Below are 24,647 nucleotides of genomic sequence, written 5' to 3'. Positions count from 1 at the left end.
GGGTTTGATCACTTTTGGCTGAAATTACAGTAGAAACCTGGAATTTGGGCTGGTCTCCTCTCAGGTGTTTATTCCCAGGACAGGAGCAAGGGACTGATCCCTTTGTCTCCTTTTCTTCTCTTGTTTTACTGCAAATGGGAAATGGTTTTAATTGGTGCTGAAAACAAGAATTCTGACAGCTCAAACAACTATTTTCAGGCAGCACGAGGCCTTGTTCAGGGGAGTTTTTAAGGACTTTGGGAATGCTGAAGGGAAATTATGTAGAAATCCCAGTGTATAGAAGTTACATGGGTAACATGCTGTCCAGCTGTGAACTCTGACAGATTTTCATTATCCTGATTTAAATCCATAAATATCTGCATAAACAGACAGACAGACTTAAACTTCCAACCCAAAAAGCCTAAATGGTTCCTAGAGGCCTTTCCATCCCTTCTGTGTGACCTCCTGTTCTCTGGGAATGCTTCAGGCAGTTCTCTGAGTCAAGCAAGTTTTAAAAGCTGTTCAAATACAAATTATTTTTTATAAATTAGGAAAGATTTGTGTCCATTCAGTAGCTGCTGAAAAAAAATTACTGAAGCTGCACTAAAATCCACTTCATACGTGGATATAATTGTCAAAAAACTTTTCCTTTCACTTGAAACTAATCCTTTCACTTGAAACTCATTTTCTGCCCTCAAAAAAGGTAATTTTGAAGCTTTACTAGCAGCCCTTCTTTCTCCCATAAAATATTTATGTTCAACACACTGAGTACATATTAATTAACGGGAATGAGCAATTACGAGGATTCGTCTAAAACTGTATGTGATGCATACGAGGCAGAGTTATTTTAAAAACTTGATTTTCTTGCTGGCAGTGCCTTTATTTTGTGCCGTGGCCATGGCTGTGCTGGGCTCTGGAGGGGCTGAGCTCTGGGGCTGTGTGAGCGTGTGTGTGCGTGCGGCTGTTGTTCCTTTCTTCTCCAAATGCTTCACCACAGTAGGCGAAATGGATGAAACACAGAAAAAGAGAGACAATAAATAGTTTCCTAACCTGGCTTGGATAATGGAGAAAGTTCGTTAGATTTATTAATCCTCATTTTCCTTTGGACTGTCAGGCTTGGAGTGACAGTAAAAAAGCTTGTGACGACTTTGGCTAATTTGCACTCCATTCACTTTCTCATGAAAACCCATCAGGATGACTGAAGAACTGCTCTGCAATTGACCTTATTCAATGGCAGAGTGATATACTGGGAAACAGGCCAGTTTTTACAATGCCCAAAAGAGCAAATTGGACGGAATCTTTGTTCCTCTCTTTTTTCCCCTTTCCTTTTTATGCCAGTCTTGCTCTAGTTAAGCTCTCTCATTTGTTCCAGCAGTAGCTCTAGGGCTCAGGTCACCCTCTGGGGCTGCCATTGCAGGTGATCACTGGGCCGCTTGTCTTGGATGCAAAGAGGAGGGAGAAAGGGGAAGGCTGGAAGAGTCTGCTCAGAGAAAAAGTCTGAGACCTCGTTCTCAGCCAGATGTTGGGGGACAAGGCGTTGCTTTTGCCTCTGCACCCAGAAATCCCAAACAGGTTGCATGAACCTAAGCCAGGAGCAGGATTTTGGTGATGTTCTTTGGGTGAGGAATTAAAGCTGGTGGTGGTCAGGGCAGAGGGGAGACAGGGAGCAGATTCTGGGCTCATCAGTGAGATTTTTCTGTGTTCTTTTTATATTCACACACAGCAGACCCAGGATCCTTCACTCTGGGAAAATGAGACAGGGTTGGAGTGGCCAGAGGCTGGTGGGGAGAGATCCCGCACAGGGGGTAGGAACAACTGTCCCCTCAAACCAACATTTAATGTTTTATGCAAAAGAGACCAGCCCTGAATGCGGGTCTGAGTGGGATTAGCACATGAACAGTCCATGGGCTGGCAAATATCGAATTTATCTGGGGCACTGCAGAGAGACAAAACAATTTGAATTTGAGTCTGAGAATGAGCTAGTTTGGGTGGATTCTCTCTCTCCTTTTGGTTGAAATTTCTGAAAGTACAGCTTCGTCTCCAAGTTTCATCAAAAGTGAGGTTTGTAAAGATTTCTGACCAGGAGGATTATAGTCATGTTTTTAATAGCAATAATTCCACACCGTGCCCTAGTCCTGTCTTTACTGGGATACCAAACGTGCTGTAATTCCCTGCCAGAGCAGCTGTGGTGATTCCCCTGCTCCCACATAGGGCAGTCTGAAGCTTTCAGGTGGCTTTTGAGTACTTTGGGGACCAATCTGAGCCAGCAGCTTTGATCTTTCTTTACACAGAGCAGGTCCTGCCAGCCAGACCTAGGAGTTCCTGGTTCAGGGCCATTCAGTGCACCTTGAAGGACCAGAATCAACCCACAACCTGTGCACCACATGATGGAAAGGGAAATGTTGCTCACCTTGTGTGTCCCAGAGCTTCACCCCTGCAGTTCCCAGCTCAGCAAACCAGCAGCAGGGAAGAACCACAGTCAGTCCTAGAGAAGGGTGGGAAAGACCCAGAATGGTTTGAAGGGTCATTAAAACTCATCTCATTCAACCCCTGCCATGGGCAGAGACACCTTCCACTATCCCAGGTTGCTCCAAGCCCTGTCCAACCTGGCTTTGTACACTTCCAGGGATGGGCCAGCCACCATGTCCCTGTTCCAGTGCTTCACCACCCTCACAGGGAAGGTTTTCTTCCTCATCTCTAATCCAAACTCACTCTCTGTCAGTTTGAAACCATCCTTTCTTGTCCTGTCACTGCATGTTCTTGTAAAAAGTTTCTCTCCATCTTTTCCTGGCTTACTTCAGGAACCCTAAAGGGTTGCAATCACTTGTTATTGTTCTTCTTTCTGAGTTTTTCTAGTTCACAGCAAACGTTTTTTTCAGTTTAATACAAGCAAAGAGAATATGATGGCTTCATTAAACCTGAACTACCCAGCAAGGAACACGTTGCTCTTCTACAACTTCACCAACTGATTAAGCTCATTTTGGGCCTCTACTTCTGATGGGGCAAGGTGGGTTTTTAAAAAAATGTCAGTCAAGAACCACATCAAACTCTCAACTTTCCTGAAACATCTCTGGTTTATCAGTGTGCAAACTCTTTTCTGACCAGATCACTTCTGACTTATTCACAGAAGAAAATAAGAGACACCCAAATGAAGCCAAATGAGAAGCCATTTCTCTCTCCAAAGTGCTACAAATCCATCCCTCCCCTGCATCCACAAGGTTTGCATCTCAGGGTTGTCTCAGCACAGGGTTGTAGGCTCCTGCAGGAAAGCTGTAACCCCTGTGTGTTCAGGTTTTGGAATTAAACCAATAGGGTGGAGGCCAAAGAATGAGGGGAAGAAGAGAAGAAGGTGTTTCTAATGTCATTTTTGTGGCAAATGCTCACATGAGAAAGGGTTACATTGGCACAGCGGGTCTTGCTGTGCAGGATAAACCTGGAGAGGTGGGAGATGCTCCCTGAAATGCCCCCATCACTGTGAGGGGACACTCTCCTGTCATGGAAGTGTCTCTCCCCCATTCCAGATCTCTAGATGGAGAATGGCCCTGGGTGGGGTGACTTCCGCCACTCGCTGTGCAATCCCTGGCATCCTTCTGGTCCTCTCTGTCATCTCCTTGCCCTCCTCCTTCTGGTGCCCTCAGGTCCTCCAATTTCCCCTTCTCTCTCTATCAAATTCTGCCCATGTCCGCACCCTCATTAATCAATGTCAAGTCACAGAGTGTACAACAAGGGCTGTATTCTTCCACTGCCCCCTCAGCCCTCATACATCCCATTGTTCCAAAAAACTGATTCAGATGGCAAGAAAACAGCCGATGCAGCACATAAAAGAGATGAGACAGAAATGAAAAGAATCAAGGAGGGGAAAAAAAAAAAAAAGAGGAGGCATTTTTTTCCCCTGAAACACTCGAATAAATACTCGGCAATGATAATTTAAATTATTCATACATTTATGAAAACATCCATTGAAAAGTGAAGTGTATGATGCTCTTTGTCTACTTTACTTGTCTCTTGTTTGTGATTAACCTTTACTGTAACTTGGGCTGGCAGTGCCACAATCACAAAGACCAGACTTTTCCTTCCATGGGAAAAAATGTTTCATCGGGTCCAAATGAAAAATTAAGTGGAGGTATTTAGTGCTGATGTGGCAATTTTGTGCAAAGCATTCAAGATGCAGAATTATCCATGTCTATAGCCCAAACACTGCCTAGTAAAAAAAAAAAAATACAAACGAGACAAAGCCAGCTTTTAGCAGCGCATTCTCTCGCAGGGGAGTTTGACATAAATTCTACTTCCAGTTCCATTACATCCCTCAGGATCTGGAGACTTCAACACCATGGAGAGTAAAGGGTTTGCTGCCACAAATAAGGAGAATCTGGGTGTACAAGAACATGGACAAACACAGCCTGAGAAAATGGAAATTAAAAAAGTGGCTCAGTTATTTTAATTATGGCTCCCAAACTACGACCAGCATTAATAATGTCATCAGGAAATGGGAGATATTTGGGATCTGACAGCCTGTGGAAGTCCAGAGGAAATATTTTTTGCCCCTAAGATTGACTTATTTTTGCTCATACTTTGTGGTTATTGCTTTAATTTTAAAAAAAAAAAAAGTCACTTTGTGGCAAGATCAGTAGTGTAATATTAAATGCCAAGAGTGATAAACAATCTGAAATTAGCGAAATAATAATTTGAGAGGTTTTGGAAACTCAGCTCTATGGCAATTGTATTTTTTGGTGTATCCCTGCCATTCTTCTAGGTTGTTTTTTTTTTGCAGAGGCCCAGAGAAACAGTCAAAGCAAAGCTTCTCCTCTAACATTTGTGTCGTGCTTGTAATTCATCAAATTTTGATCCAACTTCCAAACCAGAGCAGTCTGGAGAATGTCAGATAATTTATAGATAACCATCCAAACATTTTTATTCTCAAGTGAACATATTTAGCCCTGCAAATATGCATTTATGCCTTTCCATAACTGGTTGATTACGTGGGAGGGGGAGCCATTGTCTGGCAGTCAAAGCCAAGGGATTTTCGGCAAAGCTCTCCTTGCTCTTCTGTTGACTCTGCAGTTGACTCTGTGTGTGACCTTGGACGTGTCACTTATCCTCTGAATGCTTCACTTCCTTCTGTAAATGGCTATAACAGTTTTGAGCACATGCAGAAAAGTGTGTCTGCAACTTAGGAAAGCATTTGGAGATTTCACTCCTAAGAGGTGCTGGTGGGTCCTGGCAGCTGAGACAAATAGGGCTCTTCACAGAGGGGTTTATTAAGCATCTTTGTGCCTCACTTTAGGGGTTTGACACATTTTCTCTCATGCCTTTTATAGTCACTTTCCACTTTTGGAATTTGTTTGCTAATTTTTTCATAATTTTTCTACCTGGAATTTCTGCCCAAGGTCACTCTCAAAGTTTTTCATTGCATCTATCTATCTAGGATTTACTGGGCTTGATTTTGATGCTGCCTCTGGATTTGTCCTTTGCTGAGGTGAAGTATTTGCTCTTGTTTCAGTAGAAAACATTTTTAGTAAATCCACTAATGGATAAATCTGCTAAGAGAGGCTGTCAGCCATAAGATAGAGTATTTATACAGAAAGTGTGGTGGAAAACTGTGTATTAAAAAAAGGAAGGAGCTGGAGCTCCGAAATCAAACTGCTGGCAATACACTGTCTTGGTGTGTATTTCTTGCTAGGCTGTGATTCCTTCTTCTTGGAAATTATCCAGGATTTCCTGGCTCAGTGATCTGGGATACATTTCAATATACTGGATGTATGGAGCAGTGGGCAGACTTCAAACGGATCTGGGATTTTTATTTTTTTTAGGTATGGAGAGACATCCAAAATAGTGGTTCCCTTTCTCAGCTGATTTGCATAAATCCTCCTTCGCTGCTTCCAAGCCTTTCTGGAGTTCCTGAGTGAGCAGAAGGCACCAGATCCCTCCTTCCCTCCCATTCACACACAAACAAGATTGGCTTTGGGATCAGCCAGCCAAGGGCAGAGCCCAGACAATTTTTGCACCTTGGCTCTTCTCACTCCTTCATTAGGGAACAAACACAGCTATGCAGAAATACAGTGACAACTCTTGGGAGCTGTGGAAGGGTCATTCTTGCATGCTTACACCCCAAAACCACACCCAGCCTTCTCAGTGTGAGGTTTGGGATGACAATGGTGAATTTGGGTTGGGTTCTTCCCAGCACAGAGTCATCCTGGGATTTGATTGTCCATGCCCAGGTAACCACTGCACTGCTCTTTGCTGGGCTTTCTAGAGTGGAGGCATTTAAAATAGCTCTATTTATTTATTATTATATAGCTCTATATATATAATAATAACTTAAAAATACATCACTTTGGGAATGGCTGCTCGATCACTCGTTCCCTCCATGGCTGTCCCAGCCCCAGCCGTGCCCCCTCCCAGCGCACTTTGCCCATAGAAGGTTTGGAGATGCCTCGTTGTGCTGCTCTCCCGCCTCCCACCCTCCCAGCCACCAAGCCTGGTCTCTGGGAAGGTGGCCAAATGCCACTGAGGACACTGGAGCAATAAATCATCCTCCTTCCAACATCTGCAGGCCCCAAAGGCGAGCCCCTGGCCGATGATGATCTCGCCTCCCACCCCCTGCTTTTTATCCTGTCCCTCACTGACAAAACACCTATTGTCACAGCCTGAGTGAAGAAGAGTCCTTTTTCCCTCACAAAGGCCCTCTGAAGCCAAGTTGTGAGCTGCCAGAGAAGATGCCGAGGGCTCGGCAGGGAGTCTATATCTCACTCTTTTGCTCTGTAGTTCATACTTTTTCTCTCTCACAGGGGTCACCCAAAGCCTTTCACTCCGGCTTCATATTCACATAAAGACATCAAGAAAAAGAAAAACCACACCAGAAAGAATTATTAGGCATGGCTGTCAAATGCTTTATGGGGGGGTGGGGGGTGCACGGGGGAAAGAACAGTAACTCTTTATGTGCTGGCATTGTTACAGGAGCTAATGTACCACTGGAGTGCCGTGCAGGAAGACATTACATGCCTCAGGAGTTGCAGGGGCATTAGGCTAAAATATTGGATTTCAGCAAAAGGGTGTTTGTTTTCACTTCTAGTTCCTTATCTGGGTTTTCTAGATTCCAGGAGGCTCTTTACTGATCCTGCTCTCTTGAAGAACTTTTGGGGTTTTTGCATGTGAAGAATCTTTCCTGGCTGTTATTTGCATGCCAAGCGAACTGTGGGGATTTTAGGATCCAATAGATCAAGCTGCTCCCAGTCCTTTCTTTTTTTTCACGTGAAAGTTAAAAAATCACAACACTGTCACCACCAAAATGCTGCCCAAAGCATTGATATTTCCTCATGGAACGGGCAAAGCTGAATTAGTGCAAAGCTGAAGGGACAGAAGGGATGACACTCCCTGCCTGAGCCCAGCACATCCTAAAACACGGATTCACAATTACAGAATTGCCCATTCCTGGCAGACTTAAAGCTGGAAAGCCTTCCTGAATCTGCTGCCCATCTCTCTGCACCACTCTCCCAGGGAACTTTGGGAGCTGTGAGCTGAAGGCTCTGCAAACAAATCGCCTGCCCGAGGTTCATCCAGATGCCACGTCCCCGGGTAGGGTTTTAACCCTTTGAAGTTGTGTCCCCTTTCTCTGCTCGCTGAGAAGTGGGTGAGCAGTGCTGGGCACGGCTTTAAGAAGATCCTGCTGCCTTAGAGAGGAAGATAAATTAAAAACTTCATTTAATCCTTTGGAAGGCTGAGACTGTAAAGTTAACAGTCAAGTAAGCTATTAAAATTTACAGTGCAAGGCATCAAAACAGAAGGAAAGTGCACATGGATAAAGTTTAAAGCATCCTTATAAAAAGCCGGAAACCTAACACTGCATTCCTACAAATTATTCCCTTAGCAAACATTTTTATTTCCAATTAGTAAAAGAAAAATTGCTAATTTGCTGCAGTTGGACAGGCCTGACGTCTCAATCTGCAAAGTGTCAGTGCTGTGAAAGGAAACGTTTCACACTGTGCTGGAGAGAGAGAGTGGCTCTAAAGAGGGTCAGGGCATCGGGCCCAGAAACCAGATTGACTGGCCATAGTGCTAAATTACTCACACAAGACAGACATTGTCTGCAGTGCCAGCCCCGCTGTACTCACTTTCTCATTCTTTCCCTTTTTTAGTTGGTGCTTGTGGAGGAGGTGAGGGGGTGGTAGGGACTGCAGGAGGGGGGCACGGAAGAGGAAGGGGAGGAGGGCAGAGCTCAGGAGAGGCCTGAGCTCATCCTGTGCTTCTCTCGGGACACACAGAGCCCTGAGAGCTGCACAAGGGGTGAACCCTCCCCAGTCCCTCTGTGATCATCCAGGGAACCCGCTGACACCCCCAGCCCTCACTGCAGCACCCAGGTGTGAGCTGGGCACAGAGGAGCTTGTGCTGGGGATACAGGCTCAGGACGAGAATGAGAATTCCAGAATGGTTTGGGCAGGAAGGGTCCTTAAAAAACATCCAGTTCTACCCTTACCATGTGCAGGGACACCTTCAAGGTTGCTTCAAGCCCTACCCAACCTGGCCTTAGGCACTTCCAGGGATCCAGCGGCAGCCTCAGCTTCTCTGGGAATTCCACCCCAGCCCCTCATCACCCTCATAGGGAAGTCTTCCTTCCTAATACCCCATCTAACCCTACTCTCTGCCAGTTTGAAACCATTCCCCCTGTTCTGGCACTCCAAGCCCTATCAATAATTCCTCTCCATCTTTCCTGTGCAGCCCCTCCACATCCTGAAGGCAGCACAGTGTCACCCCCAGGAGCAGCAGTGGCAGCCTGTGCACGGCTGCTGTGACAGGCACGGGTTTGTGTGGCACCTCTGACCACCTGAAAGGCGGAACCCTGAGATCTGGAGGATGACAGTGGTCTGGAAGGCAAAGAGAAAATCTGTGGTTTTCAGCATTATTGTTGCTCCCTGTTTGTGCCATCTGGGTTATGTTTATTTCATGAGCCCTTGAACCCAAGCACTGTTTTGAGTGGACTGAAATACCTTGACCAGGATGTCTGGAATAACAGACAGGCTGGTATTTGAATTTAAGTAACTATTATAATTTTTTTTTATTTATCAGGTATTAAAAAACCCCAAACCAACAAGATAAGGATCAAGCTCACAAATAATTACTACTTTCTCAGTTGTGATCTTCTTATCTGCCTGTGACAAAGTTTCTGGTACTTTCAGCTCCTCTTGCTCTCATTGTGTGTGTGTTGTGAGGAGTGATGAGCTGGAGGTGGAGCAGGGATGCTGAAGGTGGGAGGTGCCTGTGAAAGCTTTGGACACTGATTCCTTGGGATGGGCAGCATGTGGCAGCACTTGGATGGGGAACAGGGGTGAGCTTGGTTGGCTTCTTAATGAGCCACTTGCAAATAACATTTAATTTTTGCTGATTCTTCTGTATTTCAGTCTACTTGTGACTTCTCTTTCCTTTCTCCAAGGAATCAGCATCAAGCATGCACTTCCTTGTGCTGAAAATCTTACAGAATTCCACATGATTTGTTGGAGGAGCCCAGTGCTGCTGGTTTTGCTGGGAGGAAGCACCTTGGCACAACAACCCCCACAGCCCCCCTCCCAGCCAGACAGGTCCTGGGTTTCTTTCTGCTGATAATCCCATCAGGACCTTTGTTTCCTGATAAAACTGGATTCCACTGGAGAAACCCAAACACATTAGAGGCTCCATTACATCCTCTGCACCCTTCTTAAAACCTGCCCTGTGCTTCCTGAGCGTTAAACAGAGCAGATGCCTGCTGGGCTCCTCCGTGGCACAGCCACAGCCACTGCTGATAGCTGAGCAGCTGCCCTGATAACACAGTGACATTTCCAACGTGGCCCTATTAAAAACGGGGAAAAGGAGCTTGTCTTGAGCCAGATAACTCTGAGGTACGAGAGGGATGGTTTGTTTTTATCAAGATTGAAGATGCTGTTCTAAGGAATCGGCTCCTGACTTCTTCGTTCGTGTGAAAACATCAGCAGGCAGGGATTCGTGATCTGATATGGAAATGGTGCTGCTTAGTGTATATGAAGGAAAGGAGAGAGAAAAAATCAGTTTATTTTGGGTTCCAGGTTTGAATGTTATAGGATGGAAAGCCAAATATGTGTTTCCTTTTTGAGATGGGCCTGTCACAGTGCTACTGGCAGGGCAGGGAGATCCAGCCCACCAGTGAATCCAGGAGTGAGTTTCCTTTGGAGAGGCGCATTTGAGTCTCCAGTACAGGAAGAAAAGTAAGGGAGAGAATGATTCAAACTTTGGGGATGATTTAGGAAGTTTTTGTTGGGGCTGGGTGGGATGGTGTGTGAGCCATTGTGCTTGAATGAGTAAGTGACCGCAGCTGCCTCCGGTTCAGTTTCCCTTTTCTTTGCCTGTTCCAGGGAATAACTTTGCCCTGTGCATTTTGAAAAAGAGTTTTATGTAGAAACCTGGATACCTAGATGGGAAGATGCGATAAATATTTTTTCTTTTCTTTTCTTTTTTTTTTTTTCGATCATTGTGCTGCTGTCCAAGGAACAAGGAGTGAGGGCTGGGCTGAGCTCAGCCTCATGTGTGAGGGCTCTGGTGGAGAGAGTTTGTGCTGAGGGGGACTCGTGGCTCAGGACTTGTTCAGGATGAAGGAATTTTCTTATTTCTCAAGCCACTGAAATAAAACACGAGTTGCCTTGAATCACTCGGTCGTGTTTTATTTCATTGTCAGGCTCCAGGCAGGAGCCGAGGGCAATGTGGGGGTTCAGCCACAGACACACAGCCCATGGCAGGAGCCTGAACACCGAGTTCCTCCTGCATCCCTGTGCTTCTCCCGGGCATCTGTGGGGCTGGAAGCTGGCCAGGCACTTTACATAAGCAAACACCTCCACCTGGAGCTGCTGCTCCCTCCACAACGGGCACATTCTGGCAGCCGGTCCCCGATGCCGTAACCTCCACCACAGAGGGTCATTTGGAATTTGTTTCCTGCATCTGGAAGCCCAGGATGTGGGCTAGGGAGGGAAGTCAGTGCCTTCCATCCTATGGGGTTTCCTGCTATTTATTTTTTTTTTTTTCCTCCAGGCCTTTAGTGTCATCCTTCAAGCCAAAAAAATACATTCAGGTTCTCCCCAAATCATTGCCATAATTACAGCTGTGTGTGGCCACGCAAAGATCTTTTGGAAACCAGATGTGCCATTTTCTAACCTCTGCTGCAGGGCTAGTGGCTGGCCACAGAAAGTGTACCATACATAGATTTATCTTCTTATGGAAATATTTATTTTTTTTTTATGGAAAAGAGTATTCTGATATCCAGAAACACCAAAACAAGTTGCCTTTGATCTGTAGTTGTAAAAAGAATTTGTCCTAATTCCCTGTTTCTTGTCTTTTCTCATACTCTTTTTTTCTCTCAGGGAGATTCCCAGTTTAATAAACCAGCTCTGGCTGCCCTGAGGTGTCACTTTTTGTGGGGATTCCACATGTTCCACCAGCAGCAATGTCCAAGCTCCTTCCCTGGAGCCTCACCTTTGGCAGGCAGTGCAGGTGTTGTCCCTGTGAGGAACATTGTCCTTACCTGCTCAGCCAGGCTCTGACACTCTCAAAGGGGACATTCCTCAAAGGGGACATTTAATAAAAAAAGGAAGGGCTTGCAAGAAGGGCTTTTTTTTTCCTGAGCTGATGGCCCAAAATGATGTTCTGATGACCCCAAGCTGTTTGAGAGTTGACTTTTAAAACTCCTTACTACTTGGCCAGGTTTGAGCCTGGCCCATTGCACTCTGCACCCTCAAGTACAGCCAACCCTGTCAAACAGAAATATCTTTATATTTGCTTTAACATCTGCCCTTTCCACTGTTGCTCTGGGCTGTTGGACACTTGCTGGGGTTTCTCTCTGAAGATGGGCACGTTTCAGTGTTTCCCAGATTCCTCCCACGTTCAGAAAGCGGGATGGAGGTGGGAAATACCAAATGTAGGGCCAGGAGCTGGACTGTACTGATCCCTGTGGGTCTGTCCCAGCTCAGGGAATTCTATGGTTTTATGAAATGTGAAATAGTGAATTCTGGCCAGAGCTGCAGGAGTTTTGGTTTGCTTTTTTTTCCTCTTTGATTGTTTGTTTTTAGCCCTGTTCTGGTGGAGGGGACAGTTACACTGCTGTGAGATAAGCCAGGCTTCAAAGTCTGAGTGGATGTGACTGTAATTCTGAGTTTACTGGGGTCAAAGGTGTTTGCATCTGAGCAGGACTGACAGCATTGTGGTTAAGATTAGGTCTAAGGAGCTTGAAACTCAATTTCTAAATGCCAGAGCCTGGGTGATTTGGGCACCTTGCCTAATTTCTCATTTATATCTGGTCTGTAAAATTGGGATAGAAATCCTCTTTTCCCATGCTGACTGTTCATCTCTTGCATTCACAAGGTGTCTCAGGCAGAATCATCTTCCTGTTTTATGTCTCAGCTGGGTTTTTGTCCTGGTGCTCCCAATAAAAAATGGTAGAAAACTTGGTCAGGCATTGCCTGGGAAGTTCAGCCACAAGGTTTTCTGCCACAAAGCTTCCCCAGAACTTGGAAATGTCAGATGTGGGCAATTAAAAGGAAAATTCGAGTGTCTCAAATTCAGTCAGTGGATTATCAGTGATTTTCATTTCCTCACTGGTCTTCTCCTCCTCCTCCTTCTCCTCCTTCTCTTCCTTCTCCTCTTTCCTCTCCTTCCTCTCCTTCCTCTCCTTTCTTCTTCTTTTCTGTTCTTTTCTCTTTTCTCTTTCTTTTGGTATGGTTTGTTACTGAGATTCTCTAAATCTACCTGCTGGAAGAACAGCACATGAAGAGAATTATCATTTTCTTGTGCTAATTTCTGGCACTTCCCAAAACAAGCCTCGCTTGCTGAGGCTGTACCTGGGTTTGAGCCAGATTTGCTTTTTGGAGCAGACTGAGCCAAAGTGTGCTGTGCTTTGGAGAACCAGTGGAAGGTGCTCCTGGCTTGTCCAGCCACAAAAGACATTTCTCTAAGGGAATGTGCTCCTGGCTTGTCCAGCCACAAAAGACATTTCTCTAAGGGAATGTGCTCCTGGCTTGTCCAGCCACAAAAGACATTTCTCTAAGGGAATGATCAGATAAAGGTCACCCCGTGGCACCACAAAAAGAGCCTTGTTTGTGAAGCAGCTGCTGATTATCATTGGGGAGCAAATGTCTTTGAATTTTATAGCTCCTGTTATCTGAAACTAATAAAAACACAATGCAGTGACGAGCCGAAGGTCATCTCATCTCATCTCTGCTGAGGTGGGGAGCGCTCAGCAGAGCTCCAGATTATACACAGGTTTTGTCTGATGCAGTCTGTAAATGCAAGTTTGGGAATGAGGAATGTAAATCAAGGGTGTCTCCTGTCCTTCCACACTTCAAAGTTTTAATTTCCTATTTTCCTCTCTTGCTTCCCAAGCTCCACACTCCAGGAGATAACAAAACCCAGGATATTCCCACCTGGATCTGGTTCCATTCCAGTTCACCCAGCACTGGAGTGGTCGTGAGCCACTTCTGGAAAATCAGATTTAATAGAAAATCCATGGAAACAATCCAAAGGCTCGCCCACCTTGCAGGGAAGCCGTTGTGCCAAGTGCGACGTAAAGAGACAGCAATAAATCACCCTGCTCTGCACCTCAAATAGATAATCAATTTAATTGAAAGCATCAATAATCATAGTTTGACATTTATTACCCTGTGGATGTTTTATCTTTTAGGCAGGGGACAGCGGGGCAATGATGGATGCCAATTCTTCCATGGAACACAATTATGTGGTGCAAGGAAAAGGGGTTTTATATTCTGAAAAACAAAACAACCAAAAAACAAAACAAAACAAAACAAAACAAACAAACAAAAAAAAAAAAAGCAAAGCATTCAAATTTATATTCAAGCAGACTGCAGGAAATCTGTGAGAAATAAGTGCAAGTAACTCTCATCCCTGGAACCTGAATTTGGCTGTTATGGCTCGTAAGATAATGGTGCAAATGCTGCTGGATGTGTTCTTTTTAAGTGATTTAGGACAGAAAATCTATAGGGCCAGATCTCCCTCTACAGAATATACAGAATATCAGGTGGTTTTTTCACATGTGCAGAAGTAAAAACCAAAAGTGAGGCTGGATTGTTCCTTCTTTGGTTGTACCTTATGGTTTGTGCTCAACTGGTCAGGTCATTGTGCATCCTCAAAGGTGGAAAACAGTGTGGAAGTCAAACAGATTGTCTGGACAGAAGGAAAAAGGATGGAAATGTTCCTTTTCTCCTGCAGAAATGTTTCTATACCTGCAGAACAATGTCCAGGGCAGTGCCTGGATAAAACAAAGCAGTGGAGGTATGTGCTGGGTGGGGAAAGCCCCTGGTTGTGCTCAGCCATCCTGGAAGTCTTCCAGGAATGTGAAAACCCCAAAGTATTGGAGTTATAGAGCAAATGCTTAAAAAAAAAAAGACTCAGAAGAATTGTCTGTATTAGTTTGAATCAGGTGCTAGTCATGCATCAGTCAACACAGGTATTTCACCTTTTCTTTTTGGTTGTTTTGAGGTTTAAACAGCTCGGGCTTTCAGAGTGAATTGAACCTTCAGTACTTTCACCCCACAGTGGATTCTGCACATGCTGTAAAGTTCTCTTTGCACTTCCCAATCCCAGGAGGTGCAGGGTGTTGAGGAAGACAAGACCCAAGTTTATGAGAATGTTCAAGTGCTGTTATGTTATTCCCACAAAGCAGCAGCTTCCTCGATGGCACATTGAGATTATTTGGTAAGTCAGGATCTCTTAACTCCGCTCACATCAGTGATTATTTACTTTGAGCTGGCAGTTACAAAAATGCTTTATTTCATTAAACCCTCTTCAGTGGCTTAAATACATTTTGTTTCCAGCAGCTGAGTACATTATGGACATTTCTTTGTCTATGATCTATTGGTGGTAGTTTGGAAGATGTAAACATTTGTGCTATTTGGCAAGATGGTTGTGGAGCCATCTTATAACCTCAATGTTCCTCTTGGCAAGAGATTAAAAACTCCTTGTAATCAATGCTCAGGGCTGAATCTCCCAAGATTTTCCTCAGAACTTACTTGGAGTGTTGGGTAACAATACAGGCTGTGTGTGCTCTTCGAAACCTTTAATGAAAAAGAAAAGGTTTTTTTTTTTGTTTCTTCTGGTGCTGTTCTGAAGAAGCTCCAAATGTAGAACGCAGTTTAACTCCAACAGCAAATAACTTTTGTTATTTGGGTAACAGTTATTAACTGTTTGATAATAGTTATCAAATGATTATTAGCTATTATGAACTATTGGATAATAGTTATTAAGGATAATGATGTATTTTTAAAAAAAATCTCTTGGCCATTTTGGCACATTTCAGGAAAACCTTGTGCAAAGGTTCTAGGACCAGAACTGATTTCTCTCCAGGACAGTGGGTGACACAGAGGAGCTGTTGAGGTGCCCCTGGGGACAGCTGAGGAAGATTTATCCATGTTTAGTGTTTCCCTGGTGCTGTTTTGGAAGAGGAAAGCAGCACATCTGAGTTTCTGAGTTTCCAAGGTGGATGTCTCCCACCTCATCTGTCAGGAATACACTGCCTGGAAAGGGGTGGAAGAAGTGCCTGTGGCATCTGCAGTGTAAGGGACCCTAATGAGCTAAAGTCTCCACATTCCCTCATCTCAGCAGTTCTCAGCTGGCTCAGCGCATCCTTCACTTCTAATCAGGGGGTTCCAGTCACCCAGAAACCCATGGGAAATGAAAGCAAAACCTTATTTCCATTTGGACTCCCTGAATTCCAGTCTCAAGAAAATGCCTTGAAATTGCCACCCACTCTCAGTCTGTCTGATTAAATAAAATATTGACCTTTTCCAAACACAATATTATCATTCCAAGCATAATATTATCCAGTCCTGTCTGAGACTGTTTCTACAGCTCTTAAAAGGGAGCTCACCTGGCAGCCCTATCAATTCAGATAAAACAGCTCTGTGTGCCTTCCCAATAAAAAGCTGATTGTGCTGGTGTCTGAAGCTGGGCCATGGAATAATTCCCAATTAACTTTTCTTTCTAGAGAGCATCATTTGCTCAGTATCACTTCAGAATAAAAGGAGGCAAAGTGCTTGCTCTTCTGTCCCTCTCTTGTTCTCTTTGCTTGCACGGAGTGGAACTACAGGGAGTTCCTCTTCAAATTCACTTTCCACCTCAGAGCAAGTCCTTACTCCATCTCTAAGCAGCTGCAGGACAAGGGGCAGAGAGTGGCACACACAACAGCAAAGCTGTTCCTTGTGGTTGACATGAAAAAGGAACACCCCAGCACAGGGAATTCCCCTCCTGCTCAGAGCCCAGGCTCTTCAGGTCTGCAGTTTTTAGTTTATTTGCTAAATTAAATGAGAGTTAAGTCATGTAAAGTTCCCTCAATGCCCCTGTGAGAAGCTCCTGTCCTGGCTGCATGGGTTGCTATTTTCTTTTCCTTTCAGGAAAGCTCATCCGTGTGAAGGAGCCCGGAATATTCACACCTTTCCCCAAAACAAGGTACTCCAGCACCTCCAAGGCAGCCTCAGGTTTCTCTTCCAGTGTCCCAGCCTTAATGGGCCATTTTTCTTCCCGCCTCACCCTGTCTGCTGATGTCATGTTAAAGTGACAGTGAGCTTATCCTGCTGATGGGTATCAAGCTGACATTTCCCATCCTTTCTGTCAGGGTGCCAGGCAGGGCTGCATTCCCAGCCGGGCCCTTTCACTCCTGCCTCTCCCAGCTCGGGCAGAGAAGCCAAGCTGCCAAATGGGACAGTGCATTTCCCACTCCAGACTTGGGGAATTGCTGGGAATGCTGCAGGCTGGAGTGATTTCCCTCCAAGTGTGATTAATAACCCCTCCTGCCGCGTCCCAGCACGGTTATTGAGCTGGGCTGGGGTTACACCGGGGCTGGCACTGGGATGGAGCTGGGGAGCAGCTCTAGAGCTGCTCTTTCCTGGGGGCTGGCAAAGTCTGTGTGGAAATTTAGTGAATTGTAAGTTGGTTATTATGTTTGTGCTTGTGATTTGACATGCAGGGCCCTGGAACACCCTGAGTGAGCTCAGGGAAGTTGTGCAATGCTGGGGCAGAGGCAGGACTTGGCTTCTGAACCAAGATACTCCTTACTGACCCTTTGGATGTGGCAAAACAATTCATAATTCTTACCAGTCTTTGTAGGCTGTAGGAAGAGAATAAATGAAGTAATTTTTCTCTGTTCTTTCTCAAATTTTTAGCTGCCTAATGATTGCATTTAAGTAGGGATAGAGGCTGTCATTCAGCACAGGGTGGTGGGAGAAGCCAGAGACAGCTGCTCTGTGCTTTGAGACCTGAAGGTGAAAATATTTTCCTTTGGAACATCTCATCCTAGTCCTTCTCCTTGACACCTGTTTGATGGAGGTTTTCCTCCTTCCCTGATATTGGTGCCAATCAATGCATCAGTGGCAAGGTGGTGAAGGGAATTTTGTAAGAAAAAATAGTGTTGATGATGCCACAAAGGGTTGAAGGTAATGAACCTCTGCCTCTCTGAAGGGAGAAAGGAGTTTCTGGAAAAGACATTCCAATAGAACTGAAAGTCACCACAGAAACACCAAGAATGAGAGCTTGGATGATTGTGGAGGTCTTTTCCAACCAAAATGATTCTGTGATGAGCAGAACCTCACCCAAATGCAGGCATCAGTGGCTGGGGGTCAAATCATGAACAATTCCAAGGACTGGATTGTGTCTTTGCTGAATCCATCCCAGCACTCCTTCCCGTGGAGGTGCTCCCTGAGCCACCCTGGACACCCAGGTGTATTGAGCTGCCTTTCCATGGATTTATCTGTCACTGCCTGTCCTGGGTGGAAAAGCTGCAGTTTAAGGTGAGCTATGAGCTCCTGAGCAGAGCCCAGAGGTGCCCATCCGTCAGCCCCGGCGTGTGTCAGCGCTGCCATCGCGGGATGATGCACAGCCCCTCTTTATTTACTTATGATTATTACTGATCAGCTGAGCAAACTGGGGATCAATAGATGAACTACAGGGGAAGTTCGTTTATATTATCCTGTCAATACCAAGGTCATTTTTATAACTAAAAAGGGTCGAGGACAAAAGATGGATGGCTCATGGATGAATTTAACCATCCAATCCATTTACATGCCCACAAACAGCCCGGCTTTATCTGTTAACCAAAACATTGCACTTCTCTCCTCAAGATGATTTTTTTTGCTGGGATAATAAATAGCTCTGACTACATTAAGTGATTGTGCAATGTGGGCTCATGGCAGACAGGATTTAGAGCTGATGACCTTAAACTTCCACTCTACTGCTGTTTTTTCTGTGCTTACAGTGAAGATGTGGCTGCTTTGCAGTTTAAAAGCACCTTGTGTCCAAAAATCTCGTGTTTTATTTAATTTATTTAGCACAACAGTGCCAGGCAGGTTTCAGGCTGGAGATGAACAAACTGAGTAAATCAGATGCAATTCAATCCTTGAAAGTTGTGTTTTAATTCTCAGACTGCACACACTGCTCAGTGTGAGCAGTGTCTCTTTCCAGAATTCAGTTTTACAATGGAATTTCTCTTTAGGAGAAAGGGAGTTGCAAGGGGATTTTAAAAAGAAAATCATAATTAATTTAAACTTTTTTTTTTTTTTTTCCTCATGTGTACTGTTACACATTTCTTTTCTGGGAGAAAGTGAACAAAATACCAGACTTGGAGGTTTGTGTTATTAACTGGGACTTGCTCTGCTTTCAGGGGTTGCTGTCTTTTGCCAAAGGGGGTGTTTACTGTTTACAGTGTACATGTTTCATCTCTGCTTCTGAGTCCTTTAAAACATCATTCATAGAATTGCAGGATGGTTTGGACTGGGAGGAGCCTTAAATCTTTTCTTTTTCCACCCCCACCATGGCCAGGGACCTCCCTGTAGCTCAGATTGATCAGATTGATCAGAGCTTCATCCTTCAGCACTTCCAGGGATGGGGTAATTCTGGTTATTGGTAAAGCCTGGTTTTTTTCTAATGGTGGTCATGAAGAGCTGGCTGTAAAGGTGTTGTTGGATTGCTGGGATGGAGAAAATGTACAGCCAGAGGTTCCAAGTGGAGCCATAGGAAAGGGAAAGGCATCTCCAGCTGGATCCATGGGCCAGGACTGAATGAACTCCATTTGATTTCAGCAAAACTGCCAAACTATCAAGTGAGTTTCTCATGCTCATTAACACTGGACTTTAAGAACCCGATAAGAATGCAATATAAAATCAAAGAGCCCCTAAAGACTGTGAGATTATATTTAATACTCTCCTATCACCAGGCCCTGAGTGCTTGGCAGGAGAAACGGTGACATTTCCTAATCAGTCCCCTCTCGTATTTGTCTTGGCTGGAAGTCTTGAGTCCTCAGCTCATTGAAGTCACTACAAATTCTCTCCATTAGATCCTGTTTGACTTCCTGGTAGCTGCAATTAACTCAATCCCAATGGCACGGAGGAGTTATGTCTTTAAATATCAGTGATAAAAGTTGTGATACCATGGATGGAAATCATAGGTTTGTGTTCTTTCTCAAAGTCTTTGTTCTTAAACATCCATTTTTCTTCATATGATCTCCCCTGACATTTCCCTGAAGTTCGGTCTGTGGGTGCAAACACATTATTTCATACTAAAGGATGATTTAGGATGTTCCTTTCTTTTGAACCCCACTTGGAACAACCTGTCCTGAGTCACCTCTGCAAACTGCATTTTGTTCTCCTGGGATTTAGAGAACAGGGAGGTTTCCTCTGTAAAGCCATGGAGAACATGAGCAAGTGCAGAGGTGCTCCCTGCAGCAGATTTCCAGAAATTTTGGGCCATGGATCCCTCCTAATTCTGCACATTTTTCCAGCAGCACCATCCTACCTTTTTGCCCTGGCTTCCAGCTAAAAAAGAAATGGTTATAAAATGGTCTGTGGAGTGGCATGGCCTTGCAGGCTGTTCCTGGGCCACAAACCACAGCTTGGCTGCTCCCCAGTGTTCCCAACTGTGCAGGGGTTGCCCTTAGCAGTGAATGGTTGGTTTATTCTTTCCACTCTTTTCAGCCCCTGGTTTGTTCCTTGCCAGTCAGAGCTGTGCTCCTCATCCTCCTTCCCTCACCAGCAGGGAGAGGGAATTCTTTCCCTCAGAGATGAGCTTGCCTCCCTTCCCTCTTATTCCAGGCACATTCACTACAAATTCCCAAGGCAGGATACTGAAAATTTCCTCAAGTTAATAGGGCTCACAGATCAGCTTACTATAGAAAAACGGAAGATTTTGGTAAACTGTTGGCCAGAAAATGCTATAAAATCCCTTTATTTTAACAGTAGGGCTGAAAGACTAAATGTTTAAGTGCTGAAATGCTTTTCTGTGGGTTTCTTCCACATCTGGTTTTCCTATGGATGCACATCCACTGTGGTGTGCCTGTGTGGGCTGCTGTGTTTGAATAGATATATATATAAATATATATGAAGATCTTGAAGAAGAGAAGCTTTGGGGTGACCTCACTGGGGTCTGACAGTACCTGAAGGAATCCCACAGGAAAGATGAAGAGAGGCTGTTTAAAAGGGCCTGGAGGGACGGGACAAGGGGGAATGGCTTCAAACTGCAAGAGAGGAAGTTTAGGTGGGATATTGGGAAGGAATTCCTCCCTGTGAGGATGGGGACACCCTGGCACAGGGTGCCCAGAAAAGCTCTGGCTGCCCTGGAAGTGTCCAAGATGAGGCTGGATGGGGCTTGGAACAACCTGGGATAATGGAAAATGTCCCTGCCAGTGGCAGGGGGTGGAACAAAATTATCTTTGAGGCCCCTTCCAACCCAAACCAGTCTGGGATCATATGATAGTGGATATAGAATGATAAAGAATCTCTTCCCTATGGAATACCCACCATGGGTTTTGGTGCTTTGTGCCTGGGTCCCACAAGGTGCTTTGTGCTCCTGGCCTATGGCCAGAAAAGCACTTATGTGTGGAGACATTCCTGGTTCTTCTCATTTCACTGATACTTCTTGCCTAAATATGCGACTGGGCCGGGGCCAGCCCACTCAGGAGTTGGCAGGATAAAACTTCTAAGGGAATAATTAATGGAAATCACGAAGAGCAAGATTTGTAGCTTAATAACAGCATTGTCTCTTAATCTGTGGTGAAACGGAGCTGCAGGGAAGAGGTGAAAGTGTGTGAGCACTCGAGGTGCTGGACAGGAGAGGTGTTTCCAGTGCTGTCCAAATGGTTTAACCTGCTCAGAAACCACGTCCTGGAGGTGGTGGGTACTGCTTGGGGCTGGAATGACCTTTGTCAGGTTAGAGGGGTGCTGTGCTGCTCTGGATGTTGCTCAGTAGCTTGGATGTGTGTGTGAGTGTCAGAGCTCCAGGCACAGCATGTGTCCTGTGCAGGGCCACAGGCTGGGATTGGATGACCCTTGTGAGTCCTCCAGCCCAGGGTATTCTGTGATCTTCTGACCTGAGACATTTTTTAAAGTCACAAGAGACTGGCTGGAAGGAGCTGCAGGTCGTGCTGTTCCTGTGTCCATGTAGACAGCAGTGCCATCACAGACAAGCAGAGTAACTCTGCCATTAACCCATCTATGAACAGCACAAATTGGGCACAGTAGGGCCAGAGCCTCTGCTTTCATCTGAAGTATTCATGTGAACTTGTGTGCAAGTAAAAATCGCAGGTCCTTGGCTAATTTAAGGCAAAAGAAGTGTTTTCTATTCTTTTTTTTGAACCAGTTGCATGGTAAGGCAGGTTTGAGATGGTGCAGGTGCCACAGCCCAGGTTGCAGAACTGGAAGTGATGTCCCCAGTGCCTTGACCCAGGCAGGAGGGTTTGGGAAGGGCCAGTGTCAAAGGCAGGTGCCCAAGCAGTGGGTGAGCCCCTGAAGTGCTCGCTTAGCTGAGAGCATCACTGATGTCATCAGTGGTGTACTGAGCTCTTGATGAAAAATCAGATGATAATAAAGACCAAGTTATTGAAAGCAGTGCTATTATCTGCCTCCTGACTTCTGTGCAATTACTGGGCATTCTCTTCTCCTTCCAGCTTGGAGCAGACATGGAAATATCTCTTTAAAATCCAGATTCACAGCAATCCAGCAGAGGCAGGTTCCAGTCTGTCATCTTCACCTTCAGAGTTTGCTGAATGCACCATGTCTTGCTGAATGCATCAGGCCATGCCTATTGAAGTTTGGGTTGGGGGTTTTTCCCCCCCTAAATGACAGTTATCTGAGCTGGGGGAATGAATGGATAACGTTACTATTTACATAAGCTCATTGTGATCTGTCTCACTAATGTAATCAAATTAGGGTTAACTGCAGCTGGAGAATGCCAGCTTGTAAACTGTTTTTCAAAAAGAATCACATGGTGTTCCTTGACATGTTTAGTATACATTCAGGGGGCTCTGCAAAAATTCTAGCACATCCCTAACTGCTGTAACTGAGGCAGGATCCCGGTGCCACCAATTCCCTGAGCCCAGGGAAGGAAAGGCAGTGAAATCCTCTCCAGCTGGGCAAATCCACCTCCAGCCCAAGGCACAGGCTCTCCTGACGTGGCTGCTGCTGACATGTTGTCTTTCCCCTGGCTAAAATCAACAGATCAGTTGATAGAAAAAGCATGTGGTGTAAATTTTGAGCACATTTAAGAACATCTGTGCTAAGTGCAGGAGTGCAGCCCACTGCACACATCGAGCTCTATATTTAGTCTCGTGGCATTCGCATGAGATGAAGCCCAGCCAGAGCTAAAATTACCCAATGAGCAGATTTTCAAAGTATCTTCTGTTGTTCTTCTTAATAAACATCACATCTGTGGCTTGCTTAGCCTGGTTCTACTTCTCCCCTCTAAGCAGGAGGAGCCATGGACATGCCGGTGTTGCATCACCCCCATCCCATGTACCGTGGAATCCCGGGATGGGTTCTGCTCCAGGGCACCTGGTGTGGCTGTTGGATTGCTGTCTGCTGACACAGGTGTTGTCAGATGGTGTTTATTCCATATTGGGAATGCAGCAGGACAATTGTGACATTCCCTCCAGCTCCCAGGAAGGTTTCTGAAGGCTCATTTGGAGCCCTAGCAGTGGCTGGGCAAGGGGAGGTTTGGAATTCTGGCCTCTGCTCCTCCACAGACATGCCACCAGTGCCAACACCATCCCAAGCTGCCAAGCTGCTCAGCTGCAGTGGGAAAATGGGACATTCAGGACACTGGGCTGTGGGATGTGTCCAAGCCAATGCAGATGCTCTGTGGTAGAGCTTGGCCCACAATAACACTTTGAACATCATTTGTCAAAATCGGGTGTAAAGAAAGCGTGAAATATTTAATCTAAACCAGTTCCTGCTCTCCCACTACTGCTAAAACACCTTGTCACCCAGAGAATCACAGAATTGTTAAAATTGGAAAAGACCTTTAAAATCATCAAGTCAGCTCAGCACCACTAATAGTCCATGTTCTGGTAGTTTGAGTGCAGAGATGGTTCCATCAAAATTAAAATTCTTCATGTTATTGGTGTTTTTTTTATAGGTGGGAACTGAAAAAGGATTTCACCAAATATCAAAACTCAGCCATTTTCAAATACTCCAAACAAGCAGCAAGATCCTACAGAGGATTTTCTGCAAAATGGCCACTTTTGAATATGGATGAAATATCTTCACAGAAATTCTGTTCCCTAAGAACTTTGAAATTCAGGATCTGCTATGAATTGAAAAGGGAAAAAAAGGGGTTGAGAGAAGGAACTTGCCCCTTGAGCAAAGCTCTGTCCAAACCAACAAAAGGAAGCTTGTGTTGGCATCTCGATTCCGACTCAGGAATTCCTGACTCTTAAGCCTGTTTATACAGGGCTCCACCACAGCCCAATTTGCACTTCATTGGAGTTTTCTTTCCCCTCCACGTTTATGGTGCTGCTGGACCGGTGGATTACACACCCTAATGGCACTTCTCCAATTGTATCCAAAGGCTTTTTGCATGTAGTAATTACAGGGAAGTAGCTTCATTTGGAGGCAGCTGCATCCCATGGATGTTTTGGAGTTGTTTTGTGTTTCTGTTTCAGCTGTGAAAGTTTCATGGCCTAATTCTCCCAAGCTTTTGGGGGTTGCTGGTTCCTGGTGAGTGCACTGGGAGCAGTCAGCATTCCCTGGAAGCTTGGTGACATCCAGAACAGGCAGGATGGATGTTTAACTCCAGTCATTCATGGGGATGTCAGGGTGTTCCACGGTAGGAACACAGAATTTTATTGCTCTGGGATTTGCCTCTTGATCCTATTTGCTCTCAGCTGTTTTGGAAACCGCAGTTTCAACGTCCATTAGAGCTGGTGTAAAGCACGGAATGGTTTGGGGTTCTTCCCATGGAAACACAGCCCCTTGTTAGTGCAGCTGTGCTGGGGATTTGGCAATGGGTTGAAAATTTGTAAATCAGTCGATCTCACCTGAGCATGGCCAAAGGGGCCCAGAATTTTGTGCCAAACCCTCGGCTGCTAAAATGCCATGGATCTTCCCTTCCCTTTCCCCTTCCCTTTCCCTTTCCCTTTCCCTTTCCCTTTCCCTTTCCCTTTCCCTTTCCCTTTCCCTTTCCCTTTCCCTTTCCCTTTCCCTTTCCCTTTCCCTTTCCCTTTCCCTTTCCCTTTCCCTTTCCCTTTCCCTTTCCCTTTCCCTTTCCCTTTCCCTTTCCCATTCCCCATTTTAACCTGCATTTCCTTGCACGTTCATCTCCATTCCTTGGAGGTTTTTCCTGCTCTTTGGCAGCCAAATTGCCTCCCCTGTGTCTGGGAGCCCCAAGCACCCTGTCCCACCCTGCCC

The 24,647-nt window shown here is 45.3% G+C and overlaps 1 protein-coding gene across 2 annotated transcripts in view; it reads left to right on the top strand.

The window, feature by feature from the left end:
- PRDM16 (PR/SET domain 16) overlaps positions 1-24,647 on the top strand; it is a 282,440-nt gene that overhangs the window by 120,080 nt on the left and 137,713 nt on the right. The gene's annotated exons all lie outside the window — the stretch shown is intronic.

The sequence above is a fragment of the Pseudopodoces humilis genome, chromosome 24 (assembly GCF_049639895.1).
Source record: "Pseudopodoces humilis isolate 2021_Gansu_Grassland_sample_001 chromosome 24, ASM4963989v1, whole genome shotgun sequence".
In the NCBI taxonomy this organism is placed as follows: domain Eukaryota; kingdom Metazoa; phylum Chordata; class Aves; order Passeriformes; family Paridae; genus Pseudopodoces; species Pseudopodoces humilis.
This window is presented reverse-complemented; position numbering and strand designations above follow the sequence as displayed.